General features: G+C 40.7%; 1 protein-coding gene across 1 annotated transcript in view; it reads right to left on the bottom strand.

Annotated features, from left to right (window-relative positions):
* Positions 1 to 2,528: 2,528 nt before the first annotated feature.
* Positions 2,529 to 7,810, bottom strand: part of LOC124156027 — a 346,266-nt gene continuing 340,984 nt past the window's right edge. The window contains exon 5 of the mRNA XM_046530314.1: positions 2,529 to 7,334. The gene's annotated coding sequence lies outside the window, so the exon portion shown is untranslated. The remainder of the gene's footprint in view (positions 7,335 to 7,810) is intronic.

Below are 7,810 nucleotides of genomic sequence, written 5' to 3'. Positions count from 1 at the left end.
TGTAATATATGGACTGAATGCGCCAAGACTTATTGTTTAATGCTAGATTTTTCACAAAATTGAATGTTCATGTTTTGGTTCTTACTAGTAGTCATAATTTCAAATGATAGTGAATAATTTTACTTTTTTATCATTTTAAATTATTTGTTAACATTGAATTACAAAATAATGACTTTAACATGAAATCCTTTATAAGTGTTGACTGAGATAATTGACCTAACTAATGCAATTTCATGCAGAGGGAATTGACTGGATGCCTAATTTTGAAATAAACCTTGAATTGCAGCATGAAATCTTGAGAAGAATATACCAATAGCATCATAGACAGGAATATGTCATCTCTAGGTGAGAAACCACATAATTTTTATTCTGTGTAACGTTACCTTATTGTGACTGGAGAGCTGCCCTTCCACAAACAGCCAAATACTTCAGAATGACGAGAATTAGTTTGATTGTAACTATCCGTCCAAGTATCCTACAGGGACATAGCTGCTGGACAGGTTGTTCCAGGTCCATATATTTTGTCATGAGACGTGTGGTTTAGGTAGTAGGACTAGAGGAATCACTTCCTTTTATTAGAAACTTTTGGATAGAATTTTCTGATGGAATCTTTCCCTGCCTTAAAGTGTATGCTACTATAGGCTGCATAGTACAGGTATTCTCCTCTGTGGATCAGGGTTGCTATTCTCATCATAAATTACGATCAAACTTCTTCTTTTCCTGCAGTTGTCAACTTTCTTTCAACTATCCTAACTTAAACAATAAAATATGAGTGAGTAATGCAACAGATGTGAAATATTTTCCTGCTTTTATTTGTATGGAACATTACTACGCAAAAACAACTGAAATATGTAACTCCTGCAGATAAAGGTGTGTGGCAAAAATATTTGTTTCCCTTTTTGCGTTGTTTACTTCTTGGGACCTCTGTTTTGTTTAATTACTGTCAGAAAATGTCAGCCGTGAATTTATAAATTCAATGAAACGAGATTTTCTATGTATCTATTTTTTTCCCTCGCCAGGTATTGCAAATTCTGGGGGCCTATTTATCATCCTTTCTTGTTTGACTAATGGATGAGTATCATCTTTACATAATTTCAATAGGGTAGTTTCCTTCATCAAAGAAAACGAAAGGCATTGATTGCGATTCGTTACCCACCATTAGTGTATTCATAATACACAAATAATTTGGTTTTTGAAATACCGGTTTAGACGAATGGCAAGGGTTAAATTTTATCCTCATTTGAAAATGGCCAGATTGGCGCCCATGCGATTCCACTCCACGTGACGTCACAGGGACCTAGTTTCTACACGAGAGGATAGGAGTTATACATCGTCTGAGGTTACCAATGCATGCATGAGGCACAGAGCTCAGGGAAACATGTCTTAATAATCACCTATTAAAACTGGCTAAGGTCGGAAAGTTTTCTTCGTTTGATAAGGTATTAATAAACCTTTTTTAAGCCAAGCGCTACCAGCCAGCAAGGTACTCAGCTACCCGCTAGCATCCTGCGTCCTATCAGCGCTCAGAGCCTCGATAAAGGTCACCTCACAAGGCGGGAGGGGGAACCAGAAATGGACTTTTTCCCATCATTCCTACTTACGCGTCGCGTTTTCGCGCGCTTGAAATTTTTCACAATTCATTTAATCGCGAAAAATAGGTATCGTCATTTAAAAATCTAAAAGCGTGAAATACGTACTCCAGGAGTAATAATCTTTCGATTTAGGCAATAAAAATAATAGGAAACCACCCTATTCATAACTGAAATATTTTCAGCTTTTTGGTTTCATACAGATTTTCTCTGAATGATGACTTGCAAGAGAAGATTTGTTTAGAAAGCTATAAATTCCTACAAATGAGAGGTTGATGCGGTGATCATCTGGGAAATTCTTGTCTGCAATGTCAATTGGTGAATGCTACGAGGTGGATGAAACTTGAAATAATGCTTGTTGCATACTTACAGGTATCTAACCCTATCCTACAAAATTCATGGGGGTAGGGTAGTGTGGTTTCACTAATTTTTGCAGCCTCTTGGTGATATGCAATGCCTCCCGACGATAATATGACTGCTTACTGAATAGTAGCTTTTAGATATTCTGCAATTATCTTTCATCATTGTTTATTGAGTTGATGAAATACAAACTGGTGTTGGAGAGCCACCTCAATGATTGCCATCTTTCCATTATTCCTGAAATTACAGGGGTGATCTCCTCTTCTTAATCTGCCTTTGGCGGTAGCTTAGGTGTGCTAATAAATAAAGTGCCCGTAGGAACAGAAAAAGTATGCAGCCAACTCGAGTCTCACATTTTGTTCACATACCTACCTTTTTTATGCTAGTTCCATCCAAAGGGCCTGAGGAAGAGGAATGGCTTCCTCCCATTTTTATGCAAACAACTGTGCTCTTTTCCATGAAAATAATTTCTTGGGACTCGCTAGTTGTCTTCATTGAAATTTGCGTTTTCATTCTGCATTTGGAGTGTTAGGAAATGGGTAATTTTCTTTAAGGCAGTAAATGATAACCGTACAGAGGTTATTTTGCACATTGAAACGCATTTTTTATTTGTACGTACATTTATCATTTTTCTCCCTAGTTGAATCTCAACATGGGAACATGAAATTCTTTATTTTTTAATATATATCCATACACATATTTATTTATAAGTAGTTAACAAGATTGACGAAATGATGAGGTGAAGGTTTCCTGCAATTTTTCCATGAGGAAATAAAATCAAAGTCTCTTACTAGGGTCAGTCGCACTCCATCCCTGGAAAATAATATCCAGTCAGTCATGTGGCCTTATAGGGAGGTTAAAAACAATGAAGTTCTCCGCATACTTGCTCCCACGCGCACTCATTGCACCCTTCCTATTATTTACACAGAAAGAAAAGCCCGCTGTGGTCACAGACACGTGATTATTGCAAAAAAAATGCCTACGTCATCGCTAATGACTGCTCGGATGAAGGTACCTTGCTCATACTTTGTATCACATCCTCAATCGTCTCATACATTGTCTCCCTCATTAACTGGAACATAATTAGTCTTTCTCCCCCTGCGTTAGAAAATAATATCCACCCCGCTTATGCACGTAAAATATCATTCGCTCTATGTGATACAACGCCCCGAACGGAATTCCGTTGAAGACTTGACCCATTGATTTCCCATGTCGTGGGGAAAATGTGGATAGCCTAACGCCTCTTCTTGGCAATAAAATGGGGCATCGCGATTCGCAGCTTTTTTTATCTGCGAGATTCCCCTCCAGGCGAATGGAGGTGCGTTGCGAAGCCGATTTTCTTTTGTTAGAAAAACATCATTTTGTGCATGGAGACACTTAATGCTAAAGTACTTGCGTTTTGCATTAATTTTCGTTACAGCCCTCGGCACACAATTCTGTTTTTAATCATGTTAAGCCTAGTGACTCGTGAATTACATTTTTATCGCGAAAAATTTAACATTTATCTTTCTTTTTTAGTTTTAACTAACTACTAACGAATCATGTCGATTATGTTTAAAATAACGACGCGAACTCTAGTGGTTTTGCGCCGGGAAAAATAATAGGAGCTAAAAGCATGGTTTTCACCTTCACGGGAAATATTGAAGGAATTACTTCTATTAGTTACTCCGATGCCAAAAATTTCGAATTATCGAAAGAAAATAAATTTTGTTCTCTGTTAGCGGAAAATAGGATAAGTCTCCTAAGACACTGGTCGTGTCTAAGAGATTTTTATCCTGCCATGCAATATGCGCACCACATAAAATGCGGCCACACGTAATAGACAGACTTCCTCTCAGAAGACGCGGTAGCCTTTACAGGTAAACATGCACCCGGTGGGAATCTAGCCAAAAAACAATATGCGACCTCGGACTTCGTGAGAGAAGTGCCTAAGGTTGACACAAAACGAACGCCTTCACTGACACTGCAGCTGCGGAGTTATAACCTATATGGACGAGAGAAAGAAAGTACTTACGAAACGGAAGTACAGCGACGTTTAGAAAACCAATCTAAAGATGACAAGGGAGCTAGCAATTTTCGTCGGTCTCAGTGAATCCTTTCTCACTCGCATTACTGTCGTATTTCTATTTATTATAGAATTTTCCATTTGTGATCATGTAATTTTTAAAAAGTTGAAATTTTAGGCCTGATATACTACATCTGAATCTTATGCTACTCGTCATTGAGTTTCACCGAGTGAAAAGTGGCTGAATAATTTTTTCCTTAAATTTTCATTATTAAATACGGCATTATCTCGCTCTCATTTTCTCGAAAAGAATTCGAGCCTCTTTTAAAAAATTAGTGAGAAGAGGGATCTTTCTTTCGTAGGTCAACTTGAAGGTCAGATGAAGGGGAAGAAATATTAGTTCGTGGACTAAAAGTACTTAAATCGACTACACCAACGAACCCAAGAGTAAAAGGTTGTGATAGAAAATATGCGACGCTTAATGTTCGCTAGTTATTTGAGGTAAGATCAGATATCAGCTCGTATATACAGTTGCACATAATAACATGTGTCTTCTTAAAAAGTTACGTACAACGTAAGTCTCAAATCGATTAAAAATTATCTACAGCAGAGATGTAACTGTAACATAAAAGCTGCGAGAAAAAATGAAAAATCCAGCGCGCAAAAATGCGACCAAAAGGCTATACGCGCAGATATTATTATGAAAATGAGGAATACATATTTAATATTAATAATTGGATCCTGCCATTTATTCCCTGCAAATGCAAAGCTATATGACCAGTTTTAACTACAATTAAAATGTACAGGCGCACAAGTTTGAACAGAAAGCGAGGGTACTGCTCATGCTCAAACAATACCAAGCACTTTCCGGCTGCGTCATTGACATCTATTAACAATGAGCACTCACGTTTTATCTGGAAATAAAGCGATATCTTTCTCTTCAGCACATGGCTGACCAATTTTGGCACGAGTAAATATTCTTCAACCCCGGCACGGAGCTAATTTGCCCGGAATTGAGACTTCGGGGGTACAAGAGTGTCTATCTGATCGAATACCTCCAGTCGACCGGCCGGATAAAGAATAATTTCAAATAAACATCACATGGCACCTACGTCTCTCCCGAATAGTTGTTGTGCTGTTGTTTTCCCGTTATCTCGTGCTGGATAAATATTGCCAGTCTTCAAGAGTAAGTCACGACTACGATCTGCCAACGAAGATGATGCACATTTCTCATTTCTTGACTAACAGTTGGTTTTCAAATTACTTCCTTGCTAAGCTATCAAAATCGCAGCCAGACTAATTTATTACAAACGAGAAAAAAATGAAATCTATTGTCGGTAGAGAGCACAGTGAATCAGTTGCCAGTCTCCTTTGAAAGTAACTGTCTGCGTATCTTCAATCATAATTAACTCACATTAGCTCCAATGAGGCAAATTCATTTTACCCTCGATGAAATTTTGATATATCTCTATCTCCTATCGGTCGAACTCCATCTTGGGGAACACAGGAATTGATTAATGAATTAAGCTCTACCGGGATCCTGGCCATAAAAATGGGTATAAACACATAACAGTTAAGCACTCCCCAAGAAAATGGTAGCAACGTTTTTAGTCATATTTTCATGGTGCCACGCTACCCAATGGCACCGAAGCGAAAACCAAATCTTTATCATGTATAGAGTCATAGCCAGCCCATCAGCACTGACTTAGCACCAATTGAACAGCACCTCGGCCGCGATGAAAACGGGTTATAGAAAACACACGAGTCACCACTTTCTTTAGTGTACATTCCACCAATGGGAGGGGGTTGTGCCTTGCATCTTTCCACACAATGAGGAAACTTAAAGTTCAAATACAAAAGAAAAGATCTTGGAAGGGTCAAATTTTTACAAATACCCCATGCAATCCGGTTGGTAGAGCGATTGGGAAAATACACTTCTTGGGACACGGGAAGGAGGTGAGGGAAAGTAAACGAGCAATAAGCCAAGGTCACCAGAAAAAGGGATGCACTGGTAACACCATCATCACAAACTTGCGCACTCAAATCGGCTCCAGATCACATCCTAGGGACAATCCTGGCATTTTCCACGCGACCTTGACTCCATTTCCTTCGGCGTGGAAATCACGGCTGCCGGTCGGTAGGTTCCTGTATTCATTCCTCGACGCTTGTCCGTTGGAAGTATTCGTCCTTGGGGAGGGCGTTGAAGAGCATCCGGCAATTGGCGCCCGGGGGTCATTGCAGTCACTTACATCTAAGGGTATCCAAGCATTAATTGACTCAAGACCCTCAGTGCACACTTGAGTGTATAACTGGTTGCTGTAGCTTGGCCGTGCTGGTTCTTTCGTGACCCGTCTCCGTACGCCATCACCCACACCATACTGAAGATTCCCGTCAAGTTCACATTGCTATCGTGTCTACGATCATCCTTACGATCGTAAGTGTAAATCGTAGGGAGCACGTATGTCCAAAAAGTCGTAAGAGGTACTTAAAAACGATGATACTGCGCTGCGGTGCCGGAAGTGGAAGTGGCTAGAGTAATGCGAAAATTTGCGGAAGCTTTTGTATGAGACAAAGAGCCCCTGCAAAATAATTTTTCCAGTGAACCCTGTACAATGACCCAATTGGATGGTTACTGATGCCACTATGAAACTTGCTGATTTACATTACTGTCGGGAGCACCATATAGTGCAGCCATTAGGCAAGTGAGTGCAGCACAGTTTTTATCATCGTAGCGCGGACGCATGCGTGATTTTTACGATCGTACTAACGATAGCTAAGAGACCACGGTATCACCGTCCATCCTCTTCACTCTTTTTGTACACCTCGTTCTTTCCCCTTTGTCTCTCGATGGTACGATCCCCATTCTTCCTCCTCGGTATATAAAACAATTTCCTTCTTCCAGTTTGCCTCGAAAAATTGATTGCTCCTGGGAGGCCCCCTACCAGCCATCCTCAGGTGATCTGGATGCATCTCTGTTTCCATCTTCATCAGGATCGGGACGGTAGTGCGGTCGGGCGAAAAAAATTGCCCTTTTCTCTAACCTGACCGTTCTGCTTCCAGTTGGCGTTGGAGGAATCGGGAGGCAATGAGGCGATTTTTCTCGGGACGGAGTGGGTGATGGTAATGGCTGCAATATTCCGGATGGGGATCTTCTTGGAATTAAATCCCCCCCGGGCTATCTTCTCCACCAGCCTTTCGCCCTTTTTTTTCTCCTGCGTGCCTACAGGCTAAATCGCCTCTCCCCTCTTCCGATGACCGGCTTCCCTTTCATCTCGTCCCTCCTTCCTCGGCTCCAGGGCAGCTCGCACCTCCAAGGCTTTTGTTGTTCAAGTTTCCTCTCCTTCCGGATCATCTCTCCACCGTTGTTCAGCGTGCCGCTCCTGCGAAAGCGAAAATGAAAAGGTGTGGGAGGGAGGTCGTTGATTGGATTTGGGAAGGGGATGGGTTATATTTTTGGATGAGAAAGGGTCGTGAGATGTGGAGGTTGGTAGGGTTGTGGGGGGGAAGGGAACTAGATTAGTTTATCTTACATACGTGAGTTTTACGCTGATAAAATGAGTACTTTCCATTCACCGGCATCAATCAACCAATGTCAAATTGGGTGGCAGTTTTTACTTTCAATTGGTGCTGCTAAGGCAGTATTCGACACGAGAGGCTTCTGGTATGCCTCACAAAAAGAACTACGATGTAAATGTCTGGTCACAAGATACTTTAACCCGTACGAGATAATGTCAGATTCAATGAACGATTTTGGTACGAGTTAGTGTCTGATTGCATGAACCAAATGAGAACAGATTTTATTTTCTTTGCATGCAATCGCCGCTACGCAGTATCTTGTCACTTTCAGCCATGCCCT

The sequence above is a fragment of the Ischnura elegans genome, chromosome 3 (genome assembly GCF_921293095.1).
Source record: "Ischnura elegans chromosome 3, ioIscEleg1.1, whole genome shotgun sequence".
NCBI classification, from domain to species: Eukaryota; Metazoa; Arthropoda; class Insecta; order Odonata; family Coenagrionidae; genus Ischnura; species Ischnura elegans.
Note: the sequence above shows the minus strand (reverse complement) of the source record. Positions and strands in the feature narration are given on the sequence as shown.